The 19842-nt window shown below is 38.1% G+C and overlaps 1 pseudogene; it reads left to right on the top strand.

The window, feature by feature from the left end:
* Window positions 1-2970: 2970 nt before the first annotated feature.
* Window positions 2971-17902, top strand: LOC122816202 (annotated as a pseudogene).
* Window positions 17903-19842: the final 1940 nt, after the last annotated feature.

Below are 19842 nucleotides of genomic sequence, written 5' to 3'. Positions count from 1 at the left end.
AGCTGCCAGGTATTCCTGAGGTATGATAGGCTAAATGTTATATGATGCATTTTATGCCTCATGTTTGAAAGGTACCAAGTTGTTAAATCTGTGTGTGTCTGTGTGTGTGTGTGTGTGTGTGTGTGTGTGTGTCTGTGTGTGTGTGTGTGTGTGTGTTAGTTTTACCAAGAAGAGTTACATATGTGTACGTCAATATTCTGTGTTCACCAAAAACATGGTCAGTTATACTTTTTTCTCACATGCATTAACATCGTACCTGATAAGCCAGGTCTACAGTAAGGTGCACACCATTCCAGATAAGCTAGGTTTATAGCAAGGTACATTGATTTTTTTCACATATGCACACATACTGACACTGCCTCTGACAAGTCAGGTCTACCATTAAATGCACAAACCTACCCCCCCCCCCACACACACACACACACACACACTGCACACTTACTACAGGAAATTGCAAGAACACTGATTCACTTACAGGATATCTTTAGAATGCTGGAAAAAACAGATCACATGGATAAACCCATTTAGAAACAGAGAAGGCATACAGACCACACAGAAAAAACCATGGTCAAGAACACAGCTGTAGGCATGCACTGTGTGAAGGCAATATTACTCACTGTGGCCATGATCTTTTGCTAAATGTCAGCCTGTGGCATCAAAGGCAGATAAAAGAAGGCCACTGGGGCCACTATTTGAAAGGCTATACTGCTAGCCTTTAAAATGTCATTACAAAACACAAGTCAAACCCAAGACTGAAACTCTGTCCTCAGTGCTTCCACTGCAGTGCATTTCTGAATGACTCCACAACTTTAGACACTTCAGAGCTTAGCACTGTTGCCACTGCATGTTACAGGTGAAAAAATACATATTTTTCTAGTGAAATGTTTAGTATTTAGTACTTATATCTATAATAACTTTGGAGCTTTTCTCCCTGTGCTTCCACTGAAAATGGGATCAATCTAAGTTGGACTTTCCTTGTATTTAATGATAAATAAATAAAATACATATTTTTACTTTTTACATAAGGAAAACTTACACTTATTCTGTCATTAGTTTTATCCAGCCTTTTTGCAGAGGTCAAATAGCTCTGGTGGAAAGCACAGATTAGAAAGATATTGTGCTTTTACTGTGTCCAGTAGTTGGAGCAGAGGGTAAAAATCTGTTAGTTGCAGTTTCTGTGGTACAGTGTTTGATTCCCTCAGCCCTCATTCGCCTACTGAGTGACCTTAAGGAAGTCACTTAATTGACATTGCTCCTGGGTCACCACTAAAAAGGGAATATGGCCAGCACTGACAAACGGCAGCACTCATCGCAGATAAACTGTGCATAAAAAAATAGATGAGCTTCTTTGCAAACTGAATTTACAATGACTATAAGCTGAATTGGCTACACAGTCCTGTATATTGTGTTGCTACCTGAAAAAATGAAATATATTGCCAAACTGTCTTTCCAGCAAAATAAAAGGAATTTATTATCAAATTAAGTAACTGAAAATATATAGACACGCAACTCTGTTCTTAAATCAATATTATTGTAATTTCCATCAAAATAACAGAAAGAGTTAACACAAGACCAACAAACTGCAATGCATGAATTCACCCATACACACACACACACACACACACACACACACACACACACAGAAACCCCAAATACATTACCATCACAAATTCAACTTCTGACGTTTGAATTTCAAATTACTATTTTGGATGGTGAAATCATGCTGAGCTTAATTTGAAGAGAGCTAGATAAACAGTAGTTCATATGTTTTCCCCTTCTCCTCCAACATTACAAGTACTGCATTCCAGCTAAATAAGCACTGATCAAAACAATTTAAACACATGTAAAAGATGTAATAAAGAATCACATACGTACACATATACGTACACACATAGATACACACTCTATTAAATATTTACTTTGTCTACTGAATAGCAAGTTAACAACTTGCACTACTCAAGCAAAGCTGGTCACATGTGCTCCTGAATGCCTAGGCAGCCTAATCTGCTTGTCCCTTCCTCCTTGACTCATTAGCACCTCTGAGCTCAGGAATGTCACACATCTAACAGCATACACTCATTCAAGACACTTTCTGAAAAAAAAAAAATCAAGCTAAAAATATAAGGCAAGCAAATGAACTATGTTAATGCTTGCAAACCCAGAATGATATCTATCTTTAAAGTTTCACAGATTCTAATTTCTTGAAAACTGCGCACCCTAAAGCCTTATTATCAGGACACATTTATTAGCCAGGCATGTGCTTTCACATGACAGCAAGATATTTTTCTCTGAATGCTTATTAAGATACTTACAAAAATATGAAAAATATGCTTAATTAGCTATATAAGCAATACTAAATATATTTAAAGATGCACAATTTATAATACAAATATAAATGACCAATTTCATCAAAATGATCTACTGTTTCACGTGATGCCATGCAATGATTTGTAAGTTGTTTGCTTTTGGAAATAATGACTACACGTGGGAATAAGATCCCGAAAGCTGGAGTTAGGAGTTACATTTGCCTAGCCCAAGCTGAAGGGTCTAGTATAGTCTAGTAACAGCCACTGAACAACATATATAATCAAATTAGCAATGGTATTTATATACATATGCATGGTTATCATGATGAACCCGCGGTGGTGGTGCTGCGGTAGCGTTGTCACCTCACAGTAAGACGCTGTCCGGTTCGATTCTCAGCTAGAGCGTTGTTTGCGTGGAGACAGGCGTGAATGGGCGTACCTTCATTGAAGATTGTGTGTCAGGCCTGGCAAGCCGGTACATAAAAATCAACTGCCAATTATTAGCGGACCGGAGTTCCGCTGCGGCGACCCCTAACCGGGAAAAGCCAAAAGACACAAACAATGGTTATCATGACATTACACAGGAAGTATTCCTGTGATTTTAATCCATGGTCATGAATGTTGTAAAAGACGTGTTTAAAATATGTTTAAAATATTTTCTTTCATGGATGGAGAAAGAATTGAAAAATATGAGCTCAGTGTCAAGCAGGAAAATGTGGTGGTTGAAGTCACTGTGAAATGGATAAATCATGACCCCCAGGAGCGAAAGAAGATTCTTTCTCTTTTGCTTTCCATGGTGAGTCTTTGCAAATGTCGCTACTAGATTTTAAAAGTATGGAACACTTGTACTGACACACACACAAAGCAGTCCTCCTTTCTACAAAGTAAAATGTAACAGTCTACAAAAGTACTGATCTTTTATTTCAACAATGAAAAAGAATAGGCAAGACACATCTGCAGCAACTATATTTACAATACACTCAGATATACTTATGTTTGGTTTGACTGACATATTAGTTTAACAACTACCTACAAGACTAAATATTAAAACAATAATATTTGATTAGTATTTCAAAGGACTCCCATCACAAAGATTCCCCTGTACATAGTTTTGTCAGATTGTTTGTATGAATTCAATAGCAACCAAGGGACCTTCCTTAAAGCAGCACATACATGTCTTCTCTGGCTAATAGGCTTTTACAGGAATGTGCAAGGCTGTGATTACTTTAAAACACGTAGTCAAAATTTGAAAGTTAAGGAAAAAAAAGAGAGGAAACAACTTCTTTAAGGGCTGCAGGAAACGTTTCTCCTATTACCAAGGCAAATACACCTATACACTACAAACTCAATAAGCTCTATAAAAATAACAATATTTTATCACACAACTTCATCTAGCAGTACGTACTGAATGGAATGAAGAATAAAACTTCTGACTTATTCTGTGGGAAGTATTTTAGTCTATGTGTTGTATACTTGGTGCTAGAATTTGAAGGCAGGTTCAGTTACAGTGCAAGCCATAGTGGACAATATGATTCTCTGCAAAAGGAACAAAACAAATGTAAGTGTAAAAGATTTTATGAAGAGTCATCAACAATTGTTATTACTATTTCAGGTGAGACTGTCCCAACTGGATGCTGATACTTCTTAAAGAATGTCAAAACCCATACCTACATGAAAGGCAACTATGAATGCAACCAAACTATCATTAATACCCTTAAAATTATGTTTGCTCTCAACAGAAGACCTTCCTGCCAACAGTCCAGGAACCTGCTAACTAAGCCCCAACTTCCACATGCAGTCCCCTTTGCCATTGGTGGAGAGAGTGAAGCTAGCCCGACAAATGTCGTTGAGGCATATGATACTCATGTTGATATGCGGGTAGATGTTACATATGAAGGGAAAAGCCCTCGTGCAAACCATGGTGTAGCGTATCTAAGGGGATACATGTATATTATTGGTGGAACTGATAGTGAAAATTACCTCAGCAGCGTTAGGTGTTTCAACCCTGTCAAAAAGACATGGCAGGAAGTTGCCCCCATGCATTCAAGACACTGCTATCTTAGTGTAACTGTACTAAACAACTTCATATATGCCATGGGGGGAATTTGATGGGCAAAAATACCTGAACACAGCTGAGCAATATGACCCTGAAATGAATCGATGGACTTTGATTTCTCATATGCATGAAGTCAGAACTGATGCAGGTGCTACAGCTCTACAAGGAAAGGTAAATAATCGCATGTATATTGAGTGAGAATTATTCTTATCAGGATTAGAAATAGAACAGACATTGCATCACACTGATCCATATATGTAGAATCATCAGTCTAAGCCTTATAAAGCTTGAGTAAGTTCAAGCATGCTCAGTCTAGTAACAAGATATCCAGTGAGCATCAGGTGATGGCTGTAACCAGAGTACGACTTTCTGGATTTATTTCATTTGATTATAATTACTGCTAATAATCAGCCTTATTGATTTTCTGACTTTTTTGTTATGTTAATTCAGGTGTACATATATGAAGGCTCCTCTGGTGATGAATATGAATGTTTAAAAACAGCTGAGATATATGATCCAAAAACCAACCAGTGGACCCTGATTACACCAATGGGAAAGGAACGAAGTGGGGCAGAAGTGATTGCATATCAAGAACACATTTATGTGGCAAGAAAATATGGCTAGGAAAACATTTTGGTTGTTTATTTTTTATTATTTAGCACTCTGCTAGCATCTGAACTGTGAGTACTAATAACATAATGGAAACATACCAAAAGCAACTGAATGAAAAAAAAAGTCAGCTGTTAAGAATATGAACCATTTTGCAGCAATTTTATCATTGAACATTAACATACTGACATAAAACTCTGCTTATTGCTGTCAAGATACAAAATTATGTTAACTTCTCCCTAAAATTGTTCTTCAGCATGCTGAGAGAAGGGGTGTCAGTAATATCTTAATTCTGGGGGAACTAGGAGATGAGGATAATGAAGAATATCTACAGACTAAATCGTGTACTGTACTGACAGAGGGAATTAACTTTTCACTGGACTCTGGGAAATGTAGTTCGGGAGTAGACAAAAGATTTTACTATTAACATTTTAGTGCAAAAGACAGTACCAAAGCCACATCTACAGTGTTACTGTTAACATTTTAGTGCAAAAGACAGTACCAAGGCCACATCTATACTTTAGAAGGGCAAAGAAAGGGAACGTGTGTATCTATATGTACGTGTATGTACATGAGTGGTGTACATTTGTGTATATGTATAAATGTATGTGTATGTGAGCATGTGTGTATGAGCATCCTTGCACTTGCTTGGAACACCTGGGCCTAGGTCATAGATAGTCAAGCATATTGAGTCCAGTTGGCATATATTTGTATTTTATTGCTTGGTACAATATGCAGCAAATTTGTAAACACTCATAAATCAGTGAGTTCTGAATATTCTGAAACTAATGCATTAATCACAATATCAGATTTTTTTTCTTTTAAAAGCATTACAGTTTATGTTTTCCTTAAGTTCTGAGTTATTTTCCCAATTTATTTCTTGATCTAATTACAATAGCCAGTGGTCTGTTACAGTGCTAGGACAATATTTTACATTTAGACAGGGTTCACATTCAAATTCTAGTTCTCTTAATCCCACTTGTATATAGTTGTTAGAACGTCACTAACCACAGCACACACACTTTGCTGTATAAGATTGTTTTGCTTTGTAATGTACAAATTATGAAGTGGTGAGGATCTAAAGCAGCTCTTGTAGAGCAACAAGCAGTTGCATTATACACCAGTATTGAGTTTACAGGCTGCAGGTATATCTACCGACAACTGAATCACTTGCGCTCCTCTCTCTATATTACAGGTGGGAGGTGTCGAATAGTGTGTGTGTGTGTGTGTGTGTGTGTGTGTGTGTGTGTGTGTGTGTGTGTGTGTGTGTGTGTGTGTGTGTGTGTGTGTGTGTGTGTGTGTGTATGTGTGTGTTGTACCTTTAAGAAGTGTTTCAAGGACAGCATGTGCATATAAATAGCAAGCACGTGCTAGCTTCAGTGCCATTTTGAGAGTGCAGCCAGAGAGTGAGCATGTATGAGTGTGATAGCTAGTTTGTTTATAAGTTTATCTAAGTTAAAGTTATTAAACCTCAGTCCTGATGTGTTTGTACTTAATAAAGCTGCTTGAACAGAACCCACGAAGGCTTGTCTATTTTGTCCTGACTAGATGAGCGACATAGTGTCAGAACTGAGATTCCAGAGACTGCTTTCCAGAGCTACAAGGTGCAGAGTTAACAGGGAAGGCAAACTAAGTGAACTGAGCTAAAAATGGGTCAGAAATGAACCCAAGGTAATGAAAACTTGCACGAACGATTTATTTATTAAAAAAACAAACCGCAATATTAAGCAAGCGAGAGGCATGAAAAGTTTATTAATTAAACAAAATGTTTAAAATAAAGAAATTTGATAAAACAATTATAAGAAAAGCACAAAAAGGGGTTTGGAATTACCTCAGAATTGCAAAACAAGCATCTTTAAAGTAAAACCAGCATGTTTAAGGTAAAATGAGCATGTTTAGAGTAAAATGAGCACAAGAAAAGTATAATGGGCATGAAAAAAGATTAAACAAGCAAAACAAATATAATAAAGAGCAGAAAGGGCACATTAAGCATCAATAAAGCAAGGCGACTGCATGTTTTTTGGCAAGATACTGTGTGTGACATAAACTAGTATTTTGCATTGATTGAGGCTATTCAAGGCATAACTAGAATTATTCGAAGTATCTCAAAGTGTGTAAAAGTGCTTACACTGTCTGCTTATTATTGTGCATTTATTCCAAAGAGTTTATTTGTGTGCAAAGTGCAACTATTTTGTAAAGTGCAGTCAAAATATAGCCATTCAAAACGTTTCTTATGCTGGGTGTGTCTATTTGCAGAGTGTCTCCATTACAGAGTGTTTCTTGCACTGTAAAGAGTTATTTAGCAAAATACAGCTATGTTGGGAAAGTTTCAGTGTGCTGTGTACTGTTTATTCGCAAAGTCCAATCACTTTGAAATGTTTTTTACTCTGAGCTTCTTCTGCCCAGTTTATTCGCACAGTGTAGTTATTTTGAAATGTTTCTTACACTGATGAGGTGATTTCTTACAGTACAGTGATTTCAAGAGTATTTTGGTGCCTGAGAGGCTTATTTCGCAGAGTTCAGTTATTGAGAGTCTTGTTATGCTATTGGACATAGTTACAAATACTGGCATAAAGTTCAGGCATATGTGCAAGTATGTAGGCTCGTACAGTTAAAAATGGACTTGGGTTGCATTGCAGACAGATTTCTAAAGCCATCACCTCTTGTATTTGATCAGAATATTGTAGAGAATTGGAGAAAATTTGATCAAGAGTACGATATTTTTATATAAGCAGCTTATTCTGACAAAGATGCATGCACCAGGGCATTCATTTTGCAAAACTTAGCTGGGTCAGAGGCCATTGAAAGACAGAGTTCATTTGTGTATGCACCAGCAGTATATCAAGGAGAGGGAGCAAACCATCATATTGTTCAACAGGCTGAATCAAGGGAAGACCCTGAGTGTTTGAAGCACAAATTCAGGGAAATGTGTAACCCCCAGACAAATATTACATTGGAGGACATTTGTTTTACACAAGAAATCAAAAGCAAGGAGAAAGTTCTGCAGCTTATATTACTGACCTAAGAAACAAAGCTAAAATGTATAGGCTTGATTTCTTAAGAGATGAGTTAATGAAAGGACAGGCTTGTGTGTGGTATTAATAGTGGTGCAATGAGAAAGACTTTGCTTCATGGCAGTGATTTAATGCTGAGCAAAGCTATTGAGATTTGCCAAATCCAAGTATGCTTGCAGGTGATAAGAGCATGGTTTCAGCAGGCTCCAGAGCAAATGTAGACAGCATGTAACACATGGCTAGCAGAAGCAGGCCTATGCACATGGCAGCTGTAACCCCTGAGAGTGTGTCAGGTAAAACCCATAGTTTTCCAGCAGGTTCTAAGAGAAGAACATGTTCAGTGCAGTACAAGGGTGAGTCGGCAAAACCCAAATCAAGCTTTATTGTTAACTGTCACAATTGTGATGCCAGTCATGAGTCTAAAAGAGAAAAAATGTTTAGCATTTGGTCAGCAATACCACAAGTGTAAAAACTGGAACCATTTTTAAAAGTTTTGCAAATCAAGTAAACCTCATACAGTTATAAAGAAGGGTCACTCAAAAAAGCAAGTTGATCATATAGAGAGCTGCAATTCTACTTTCTGCATAGATGGTGTATCAGTGATTGGTGTAAAGCTTGATGCAGTAAATTTGTTGGCAAAGAATGAAGTGTTTTGTACTGCCCAGATTAATGGTAAAGCCACCGAGCTCAAAGCAGACACAGGTTCAAAGTGTAATGCTATGTCAGCAGATACTTTTGCTAAGGTGAGAGCTGGTGAGCAACTTAATGTGGCTAGTTGTGCAAAACTTGTTGCTTATGGAGGTGAAGAAATTCAAACCGAACGCTCAGTAGTGCTTTTATGTTGTTTGGCTAGAAACTGCTACAGCTTGTTAGTCTATGTAGTCCGAAGACCTGCGTAGTCATTACTGGGTCTCAGAGACAGTTTGAGAATGAATCTGCTTTCTTTTACCAAAAAAGTTCATCATATAAGCCCATATTCTAGTTCCAGTTTTATTGAAGCTATTTTCTCAGAGTATGCTGATGTTTTTGATGATAAATTGGGTAAACTTCCAGTTGTGTATTCCATGAAGTTAGACCCAGAGGTCAGTCCTGTGATCAGACCGCCAAGAAAAGTTCCGATAGCTGTGCAGGATAAAGTCAAAGCTCAATTGGATAAAATGGTGCAGCAAGGTGTGATTATTCCAGTTACATAACCAATGGAATGGGTGTCGTCCATGATAGCTGCTCACAAAAAAGGCTCAGATGAAATCAGAATATGTATTGACCCAAGGGATTTGAACAAAGTATTGAAGACACCACATCATCCCATGCATACAGTCGAGGAAGTCACAACATTGATACCAAATGCCATTGCTTTTTCTGTCTTAGATGCAAAAAGTTCATTTTGGCAAGTGATGCTTGATCGCAAATCTTCACTATTGACCCAGTACGCTGCTTCATTACATTGGTACTATCCCCCACCAAACTACCCACAACTTGAAAGGCTTGCAACATAAGAAGGGTCTCCCTGCTGAAACTGAAATACGGAGAGTTAATCTGTCCTGTCCCTCAGCAACCAACTTCTATAAGGTGCTATCTCCCATCAAATTACCCACAACTTGAAAGGCTTGCAACATAGGAAGGATCTCCCTGCTGAAACTGAAATAGAGAGAGTTAAACTGTCCTTCCCCTCAGCAACTTACTTCTATAAGGTTAATATTGTGAAACATTGTTCTGTTTTATTTAAAGCCCTGGGTCTACAGCACTGGAGGTGTCCCTAACAGTTTATTAGTGAAATCCCTAAACTCAATTCAATCAAATGTGAAACTAGACATACCAAACAAGTAATATTAACAACTTAAATATATTAGACTAAAGTGCTTACCAGCACAGGATATAGGACAATTTGGTGAATTTAAACTGAAAATTATATAATAAAACCCTGAGCTAGAGCAATTTGGTGCATCTAAACTGAAAAATATATAATAAAATCCTTTCAAAGGCTGTAAGTAACTTGTGTCTGTATTAGCCCCCTCCCCCTTCGTCCACGTAAGTGAGGTTACTTAGCCCTCTACCACAGGCACCATTTTTCAAATTCCCCGGTGCTCCTGTCCCAGTACGCTGCTTCATTACATTGGTATGTACCTTGTCTTATGCCAGAACAAACTAAATTGTGCTATCTTTGCTTAAAGAAAAGGTAGAAACCTCTGGAAAGCTTCACAGGCTGCTGTTATTCTTTGTTATTAGCAGATACAAAGTATACGCTTGATTATGCCGTTTTGTGTGTACCTGAATGCATAACAGAACCAGATGATATTGTACTGTGCTGCTTATGTGATTACTAAAGAGTGTAAAACTGAAGTCGCTAGCTTTAAACACTGAGACTGTATTATTGGATCAGCTACTAAGTAAACTGTGCTTTTCTTGACTGTAAAAATGCTGAATTAACTCTAGATGCTTTTAATTGATTGGTGCTAACTCTATATCACTGCGACTATAAAACCGGGGCAGTCGCTGAGTGAACTGAGCTAGTTTGAATGTAATTCAACAAGAAAACTGCCCTGCTAACCATAAATGCTATAGAAAATGATTGTGAGAGGTAATTGATAGCCTTACAGATATACAGCATTACTGTTGGAATAGTCATTGGGTTGATTAACTCACTTTGAAACTTTTAAGTAGAAAATAATGCTCTGGACGTTGGGATAACCTATACATGCTACTATAATCCATATATATTGGTATAATCCTATACATGCTAGTATAAGTTAAAACTTGTAACTTCATTGCAGATTATTAATAGACTAACATACTATTTTCTGACTAGGTGCTATCCCTCACCAAACTACCCACAACTTGAAAGGCTTGCAACATAGGAAGGATCTCCCTGCTGAAACTGAAATATGGGAAGTTAAACTGTCTTGGCCCTCAGCAACCCACTTCTATCAGGTTAATATTGTAAAACATTGTTCTGTTTTATTTAAAGCCCTGGGTCTACAGCACTGGAGGTGTCCCTAACAGTTTATTAGTAAAATCCCTACACTCAATTCAGCCAAATGTTAAACTAGACATACCAAACAAGTAATATTAACAACTTAAATATATTAGACTAAAGTACTTACCAGCACAGGATATAGGACAATTCAATGAATTTAAACTGAAAATTATATAATAAAACCCTGAGATAGAGCAATTTGGTGCATCTAAACTGAAAAATATATAATAAAATCCTTTCAAAGGCTGTAAAAAACTTGTGTCTGTATTAACCCTGCTCCGCTCACCCTCGCTGCACTCAGGCTTGCTCCATGCTCCACCCTGTCCCCAATTCTCACCCACCCCAGTACTGCTATATTTATACTACTTTTAGCCACTCCCCTTATGCTACGTACCAATCAGTTCCTCACACATCACTAAACAGCCCTCTCCGCTCGAGCCCATTACCTTCTCTTCCATTCTTCCAAACCCTGTTAGCACAGTCAACCCTGACAACTGGCCAGCCCCTTTTGCATAATGCAAACAAATAAAACAATACTAATTACCTTACTGCTTGCACTATTCTATTTTATCACCTTACTGCCTATGAACAAAAATGTTATCTTGGTATTCACTACCCAAAAGGTCAAACAGCCTCCCATGACTTCTCACACAAGACTACACACTTAACCATCCTCCACACACCCAATCTATCACCCCCAACAAAATATCACCCTTGTTAAGCCACAAAATGCAATCCTAAAGACAAAGACTTTATAAAACTTATAAACAAAATCCTAAAGCTTAGAGTTTCCTGTCACTATAACCTTATAATACATGGGGACATTCATCCCAACCCTGGCCCACCTACACCCAATAACCTTCACTCCCCTACCACAACTCCCACAGTCAAGCTACCCCTTTCTACTCCCACTAGTTCCTCCTAACATTTCACTGAAATATTAGAAGTATTAACAATAAAAGTCCTAACTTGCACACCCTCCTAGCAACCCACTCCCCAGACATTATGTGTCTTACGGAAACCTGGCTTAAACCAAATATTACTGATAATGAGATATTACCTCCAGGCTATAATATACACCAACTAGACCACACCACAAAGAAAGGAGGTGGGAAAGCAGTCCTTTACAAAAATACTCTGTTAATAGAGAAACCATCCAACCACCCCAATTCAATAATGCAGAACTCCTCATAACCTAACTACAGATTAACCATAACAAATGTCTGAACATCATCTCTGCCTACATTCCACCAGGTAACAATATAAATACCCTAGGCTAGAAGATATCCTCTATTGGTTATCCACTACCTATCCCCAAGAAACCATAGTTCTTGGTGACTTCAATACCGATTGGCACTCCTGCTCCTCTAAACCCCCCATCACTCCTATAAACTTATCTGGGTTTAAACAGACTATAATCTCTCCCACTAGGATCAACAAACCTACCAACAAGGAAAGTATCCTAGACTGGATACTAATCAATAACCAACCCCAACTGTACACAGCTGGTACTCTCCCTGATGACCTTAACGATTATCTACTAACCTATATCATAAAACACAAGGCAGGCAACCCCCACCAGACCAAATACAAAACACTTAGAAACCAGAAGAACTTCAATCCTGTTATTTTCCAAAATGAACTAAAGGCAGTTGACTGGACAAAACTAAAAAATCTATCATTAGAAGAGTCCATAGCTTAACACTAAATTCCTAAGTATCCTTGACTCCCATGCTCCAGCATGTACTATAAAATCTAGATCAAACATAGCACCATGGCTCACAAAGGATACCAAGTCAATAATCAAAACTAGAAACAGAGCCTGGACTAGCTGGCGATCAACTGAAGCCTCACTTGACCACTTAAAATACTGCCAACTCAGGAATGAAACAAAAAAAATCTATTCTACTAGATAAAAAAAGCTACTACCAAATCTCCTACATAAACACTAAAATAACCCTCAAAAGTTCTGGGCAGGCTTAAATCAACTTCTTTATCGAGGTCATTCTACCACCCCAATCCCTGTAAACCTCACCCATAATTCCTCAGAGACCATAGCTGGCACCTATAATAACTTTTGCACTGAAACAATCCAATCCCTGGCAAATCAAATAACCCTACAAATTTCAACCCCACCTCCAATCTACCCACTAATCATCCCCATTTTAGCTTCCAACCCATCTCCACCACTTTCATCAAAACACTAATAAAAAAACTAAATCCTACTACCCTCTCTGTCGACCTCCTCCCTGCAGAGTACCTACAAATAGTTGCAGATGCCATTGCATACCCCATATCTATCCTGATCAATAGAACCTTATCTGAAGGTGCTATCCCCTCCTTCTGGAAAATATCCCACGTCATCCCACTCCATAAAGGTGGTAGTTCTACAGACATATCCAACTATAGACCCATTGCCATTCTTTTCCCACTAGCCAAAATAATGGAGAAATGCGTACACAAGCAACTAAGACAATACCTTTCACAGAATAACCTATCCCAGCATGGCTTTAGGCCACATCACAGCACCACGTCTGCCCTCCTTTCCTTTACTAATGCCATAAACCAAAACAAGACTGACAATAGGCTATCCTCTGCCCTCTTTCTTGACCTATCAAAAGCCTTTGACATGGTCAACCATGAACTTCTCATTCTTTCTCTAAAGTCAATTTCTCTCGATAAGCACACAATCCAGTGGTTCCATTCCTACCTGACTGGTAGACAACAGGCTGTATTATGGCAGGGCAAACTGTTCAGCCAGCTACCTCTCACACTTGGTGTCTCTCAAGGCTCCATACTAGGACCACTACTCTACTCCATTTTCATCACTAACCTTCACACTGCTATCCCTAAAGCTATCTGAATTCAGTATCCAGCTGATTCCACTCTGATCTGCTCAGCCACCTCCACATCCGACCTGCAAATCTTAACCCAAAACACATTTAACACTATTGAAAACTGGCTCTCCAACCAATGTCGACTGCTGAACCCCAATAAAACTAGACTTCTACTCTTCACCCCCACTTAGTAGATCCACCCCATTTTCATTCTCTGTTACATCTAACAATGGTGCCACTATCTCCCCAGATACCCATACTAAGCTTTAGGGGTTATTATAGATAATAATCTTAAATTTGACTTACAGGTCAATAAAACCATACAGACCATCAATAAGAAGCCTGGATCTCTGTAAAGAAACAAGTCATTTTAACCCCATTAGCTAGAACTGCAATTGCCTGGTGACACCTACTCTCTACTCTTATATATGCCTCTCCTGTACTCTCAAACCCTAACAAACCTGAACTGAGTAAGCTCTCCAATAGCTACAACCATATTGCCAGATTTTCCACTGGCTCCAGCTATAGAACCCATCACTGCCAGAACCGGAAAGAACTAGAGTGGCTAGAACTGCCCAGCTTAATTCTATTCAATCAACTCTTAATAGCACACAAAATGCTATACCACCCTGAGGTTACCCCCTCACTTATCAATATTATAAAGCCATACAACAACTTGAGGTCCCTACAATCAGCCAACAAACTACTGTTCCAAATCTACAAAGCTAATAACTCAGCTGGTGAATCCCTGTTTGCCAACATTGTTGGCAAAACCTGGAATTCACTGCCAAACTATATAATCCTTCAATCCTCCATAAGTCTCTTCAGTAAAAGCCTCAAACAGTATTTCAAAGTGAACTGGCTTTGTCCGTGTACCAACCCTGATTAAGTTATAAAATGAAATCATATCTGAATAATATCTTAACATTTAATACTTAAGTACATTCTGTTCCAATCTGATGATTTTTTGCTTTTAATGTGTCAGACCATGAAAATTGTGACTCCCTATTGGGAACATTACTAAACCATTGCACATAACTCCTTGTCTTATATTTTCTATGTATCTAACTTGTTGTGTAATCTTTGTAATATTGTCTATTGGAGCTCTTCTCCCTGGGCCTCAGCTGAAAATGGACATATATCCAGTCGGACTATCCCGGTAAACAAATGTAAAATAAATAAAATAAAATTCTTTCAGTACTCCATTTGGGAGATACAGATCCCTCAGGATGCCATTTGGAATAAATTCTGCAAGCGAAGTCTTTCAACATGCAATGTAACAAATTTTTTCAGGTTATTCTTGTGCCATAATTGTAGATGATTTATTGGTTGGAAGCAATGGTAAAGCAGAGCACGAGAGAAACCTTAACAAAGTTCTTGACAGAGCACGTGAAGCGAACTTAATGCTCAATCCCCTAAAGTGCAAATTCAGGCTACTAGAAGTTACATATGTAGGTCATTTATTTACCAGCACTGGTTTGCATCTAGACCCATCCAAGCAAGCAGCCATTCTTGAGATGCCAGCACCAGATAATGTTCAAGCTCTACAGCGTTTTCTTGGTATGGTCAACTATTTAGGCAAGTTCATACCAGACTTCAGTGAGTTGACAGCACCTTTGAGAGAGCTAACACACAAAAATGTTACATGGTCTTGGCTGCAACAGCACCAGAGAGCATTTGAAGACCTTAAGTAGAAAATTATCACCACACAACATTAAGATACTGTGATGTCAATAAACCAGTAACTCTTTCCTGTGATGCTTCAAAATTTGATCTTGGAGCAGTTATTCTTCAAGAAAACAGACCAGTAGCTTACACATCTAGATCGCTTACCCAAATTGAAATACAATATGCTCAAACTGAGAAAGAACTTTTGGCAATAGTTTTTGCATGTTCAACATTTCATGATTATATTTATAGTCGAGCTATTCAGATTGAGACTTATCACCAACCTCTATAGTCACTATTTTAAAGAAGCCTATGCATTCGGCTCCAGCAAGATTACAAAGAATGATGTTCAAATTGCAAAAGTACAACTTCAAAATAGTCTATACAAAAGGCAAACTTCTTTATCTGACTGATACCTTATCCAGATCGCCCAGAAATATAATGGAACAGCTTCATGCAGATTTTAACTTTGATGTCGTGGAAGTGCATAATACTTCTACAATGAGACTTGAGCTGAAAGATCATACTTAGACTGATTCTATTTTGCAAAAGCTCGACCATTACATTACTGTTGGATGGCCGTCAAAGCAATCTAGTGTACCACTTGAAGTGCAAACTTATTTTCCTTACAGTGGTGAGATGTTGTTGGAAGATGGCATTATTTTCAAAGGCCTAAAATTGTTGTTCCTGCTTCCTTGCAGTGTGAGTATATGCAGATTTTGCATCGTCATCACTCAGGTTCTGACTTTACCAAAAGAAAGGTGAGAGGACTAGTATTTTGGCTTTCTCTAGCAAAAGACATTAATAAAGCACTTTCTTCTTGTTCAGTATGCAATAGTGCTAAACTAGATTTGCAAAGAGAACCACTTCAGCTAAGTCAAGTTCCTGAACTACCTTGGTCAACAGTAGTCACTGATATATTTGAGTGGACCAATCGGCATTACTTAGTGTTGGTAGACTCTTATTCGAACCGGTTTGAGATTGATTTACTACCGAATCTAACATCCACTGCTGTTGTCATTAAGTTGAAACATCATTTCTCAGTCCATGGTAGTCCACACAAAGTTATTTCTGACAATGGTATCTAATTTACCAGTCAGCTGTTTCAGAAATTTGCAAAAGAATGGGACTTTGTACATGTTACTAGTAATCCAGAATATCCTCAGTCAAATGGACTAGCTGAACGTGCAGTACAGAGTGCAAAGCAATTACTAGAGAAGTCAAAGCTTGATAATACTGATGTCTTTTTGAATTTACTCAATCTCAGAAACATACCCAGTGACGATATACTTGGCTCACCTGCTCAGAGACTTCTATCTAGGCAAACCAGAACAACATTGCTTATCAGTTTCAGCTTGCTGAGGCCTAAAGCAAAGAACGACAGAACAATCAGAGCCCAACTATTCAGAAAGTGTTCTTTCCAGAAGTCCAGCTATGATAAATTGAGCAGATTTCTTTGTCCGTTGAAAGAAAAAGAGACAGTGGGTTTACAAGTGGCAAAAAGTTTTGACTGGATTGGTCAAGTAACAAGTATATGTGCCAAGCCAAGATCCTACTTTGTAGAATCTGAAGGTGTGGAGTAGGAGAAATTGAAGACTTCTTTTTCCTGTATCAGAACTGATATTACAGCATTGTTCCTGTGATACAGTCTCTAGATCTCAGAGCAATTCAGGCAATGTTCCTATTGCAGAACGTGTCCTAACTTCTACTTCTGTTCCTGATGTTCCCAAAGTTGAACATTCAGCAGAGACAGTCCCATTTGCTAGACCTAATTCTAATTTCTATGTCACATGATTTGGTCATATTTCCAAACCTAGTGTGAAATACACAGCAACCTGGACATAATTGTCTATATGTATTTCGTTTTGTATGATTGCATGACAAAAAATTATTTGTAACAATTGCATGTCAGTTAATGTTGTCAATATTGCATGACCCATTTTTCAAAGTGGAAGGATGTAGAATAGAGTGTGTGTGTGTGTGTGTGTGTGTGTGTGTGTGTGTGTGTGTGTGTGTGTGTGTGTGTGTGTGTGTGTGTTGTACTTTTAAGAAGCAAAATAGCAAGCATGTGTTAGCTTCAGTGCCATTTTGAGAGTGCAGCCAGAGAGTGAGCATGTATGAGTGTGATAGCTAGTTTGTTTATAAGTTTATCTAAGTTAAAGTTATTAAACCTCAATCCTGATGTGTTTGTACATAATAAAGCTGTTTGAACAGAACCCATGAAGGCTCATCTATTTTGTTGGACTGGACGAACAACAGGAGGATTTGGTGGATTTGATCAACTTAGCAGTGGTGAGGTCTACAATCCAGTTACTAACACTTGGCACACCATTTCCGACATGCTAACCCCTAGCAGTAACTTTGGAATTGGGGTGTTGGATGAGCAGCTGTTTGTTAGTGGGTATAATGGCTTTTCTGCCACTCTAAAAGCTGAGTGATATGATGTCAGGGCTAGCGAATGGAACAATATCCCTAGCATGTGGACTTCCCACAGCACATTGAAATGTTGTGTCATTGGAGGGTTACCAAACACTGTAGAGTACACTGTAGCAAGGAAGAGTTTTCCTGAGTTGTCTCTTGAAAACAAAATTAAGCTTTCAGATTGCATGAGAATATTAGCTACTTGGTTAGTGATTTTTTTTTTATTTTGTTTTAGAGAAGAAAAATGTAGAGTTATGTACTTACCATAACTTGGTATCTGTGTTGTCCATTTTCATTCTTCCTCACTGATGGGTTACAGATCCAATCCTCGGATCAGATTCGGCTGCATTTTCCAGACTTTGGATCCTAGTGTTGAGCTCCTCCCTCTTCCCATAATGCACTAAGATACTTCTAACTCCTCAGATTGAGTTTGCTGCCTATGTCTATAGTATTATAGAGACAGGACAGAAAGATAAGAACTACAACTCAAATGTGGAACTAAAAATTCATATAGCATCCAATATCCTTTTAGAAAGATAAGGTTGGGGGATGATTGGGAGGGAAGGTGAGGAAGAATGAAAATGGACAACACAGATACCAAGTTATGTTAAGTGCATGACTCCTAAATCTAATGTTGTCCTTTTAATTCTTCCTCACTGATGGGTTAGAGTCCTCAGCTATGTAATTCTTGGGAGGCCCTCAAAGAAAGATATGCCAGAGTACTGTTAAACCAAAGGAAGGTCTGCTTCTGGAGAGAATGCCCAGTTTGTAATGCATCACTAGGGCATAATTTGTAAAAACAAGTGACTGTATTAGGGACATCAGCAAAGGAAACTCTGGTAGAAAGAGTGCTGAGGAAAGTCATAGATTTGGTATTATGGCTGTAGGATGAGGCAATTACAAACTATTCTGGGAATAAATCAATGAAAATACAGTCAGTAATCTATTAGGCCAGGGGGGACTGCTTAATCTAAATGGTTAGAAGGAAAAGGAGATAAATAGTTGGTCAGATTTTCTGTATTGTTTGGTCCCATAAAAGAAATAAACATAATTGGCTATGAACATTAAGCAGGTGAGACATGCGTAAGCCATAATTAGAAAAATTGTGAATGATAATTGGCAATTTTAGAAGGATGATTAACATGGGTTTTTGTGACTACTTGATTGTAAAGGAGGAATTGGTCTGGAGGGACACCCCATCTTATTGGAGAAAAAATAAAAGGGCTTGGCTAATAAGGCCTGAAACTCTGAAAATTAATTTTCAAGTGTAATGCAACCAAGAAAAATGTTTTCCATGAAATAAATTTCATATCACAATAGCTCATCGGTTCAAGGATTTCTGTGTCTGAAGAATAGCCGTGAGATCATAAGGAGAAAAGAGATCTTTTATGTTAGGTCTACATAGCAAGATTCCTTTCAGGGGAAAACTTTACATACTCTGGAAGTAGTCAAGCAAAGGAACTGGTTTCCATGAAGAAAAATAGAAATCAATATAATTGTTAACTGAAGTTTAATAGCAGAGAACAACTTGCCTTCTCTTTAAAAAGGGTTGGCAAGAAAGGGGAAAGAATAGTAGCTGACTATGGTCCAATGTTCAAAATGGAAGCAAATCTGGGTAATTAATTTATTGTTTATTTATTAGATATTTATTTACCAGGATAGTCCAACTGGGTCAAAAGAACCCATTTTCAGCAAAGGTCCTGAGAGGAAAGCTCTAAATGCATACAAATATAACACTGAAAACATAATCATGGCAGCCAAATATTTTACTATAAATTTCTCATAAGGCTAGAAAGCAGAGAGACAGGTAAGAAGCATGGGTCTATATTATGACATTGAAAGCACAGGTCAGTGAATGCCTGTTTGCTGACCAATAAATATCAAACTGTTATTTCTGTTAACGGCCACTTCAGCAAATTTTTTCCTAGGGGAAAATATGGGTCCCATTCACGTTGTC

The sequence above is a fragment of the Protopterus annectens genome, chromosome 12.part0 (assembly GCF_019279795.1).
Source record: "Protopterus annectens isolate FY-2018-M chromosome 12.part0, PAN1.0, whole genome shotgun sequence".
NCBI classification, from domain to species: domain Eukaryota; kingdom Metazoa; phylum Chordata; order Ceratodontiformes; family Protopteridae; genus Protopterus; species Protopterus annectens.
This window is presented reverse-complemented; position numbering and strand designations above follow the sequence as displayed.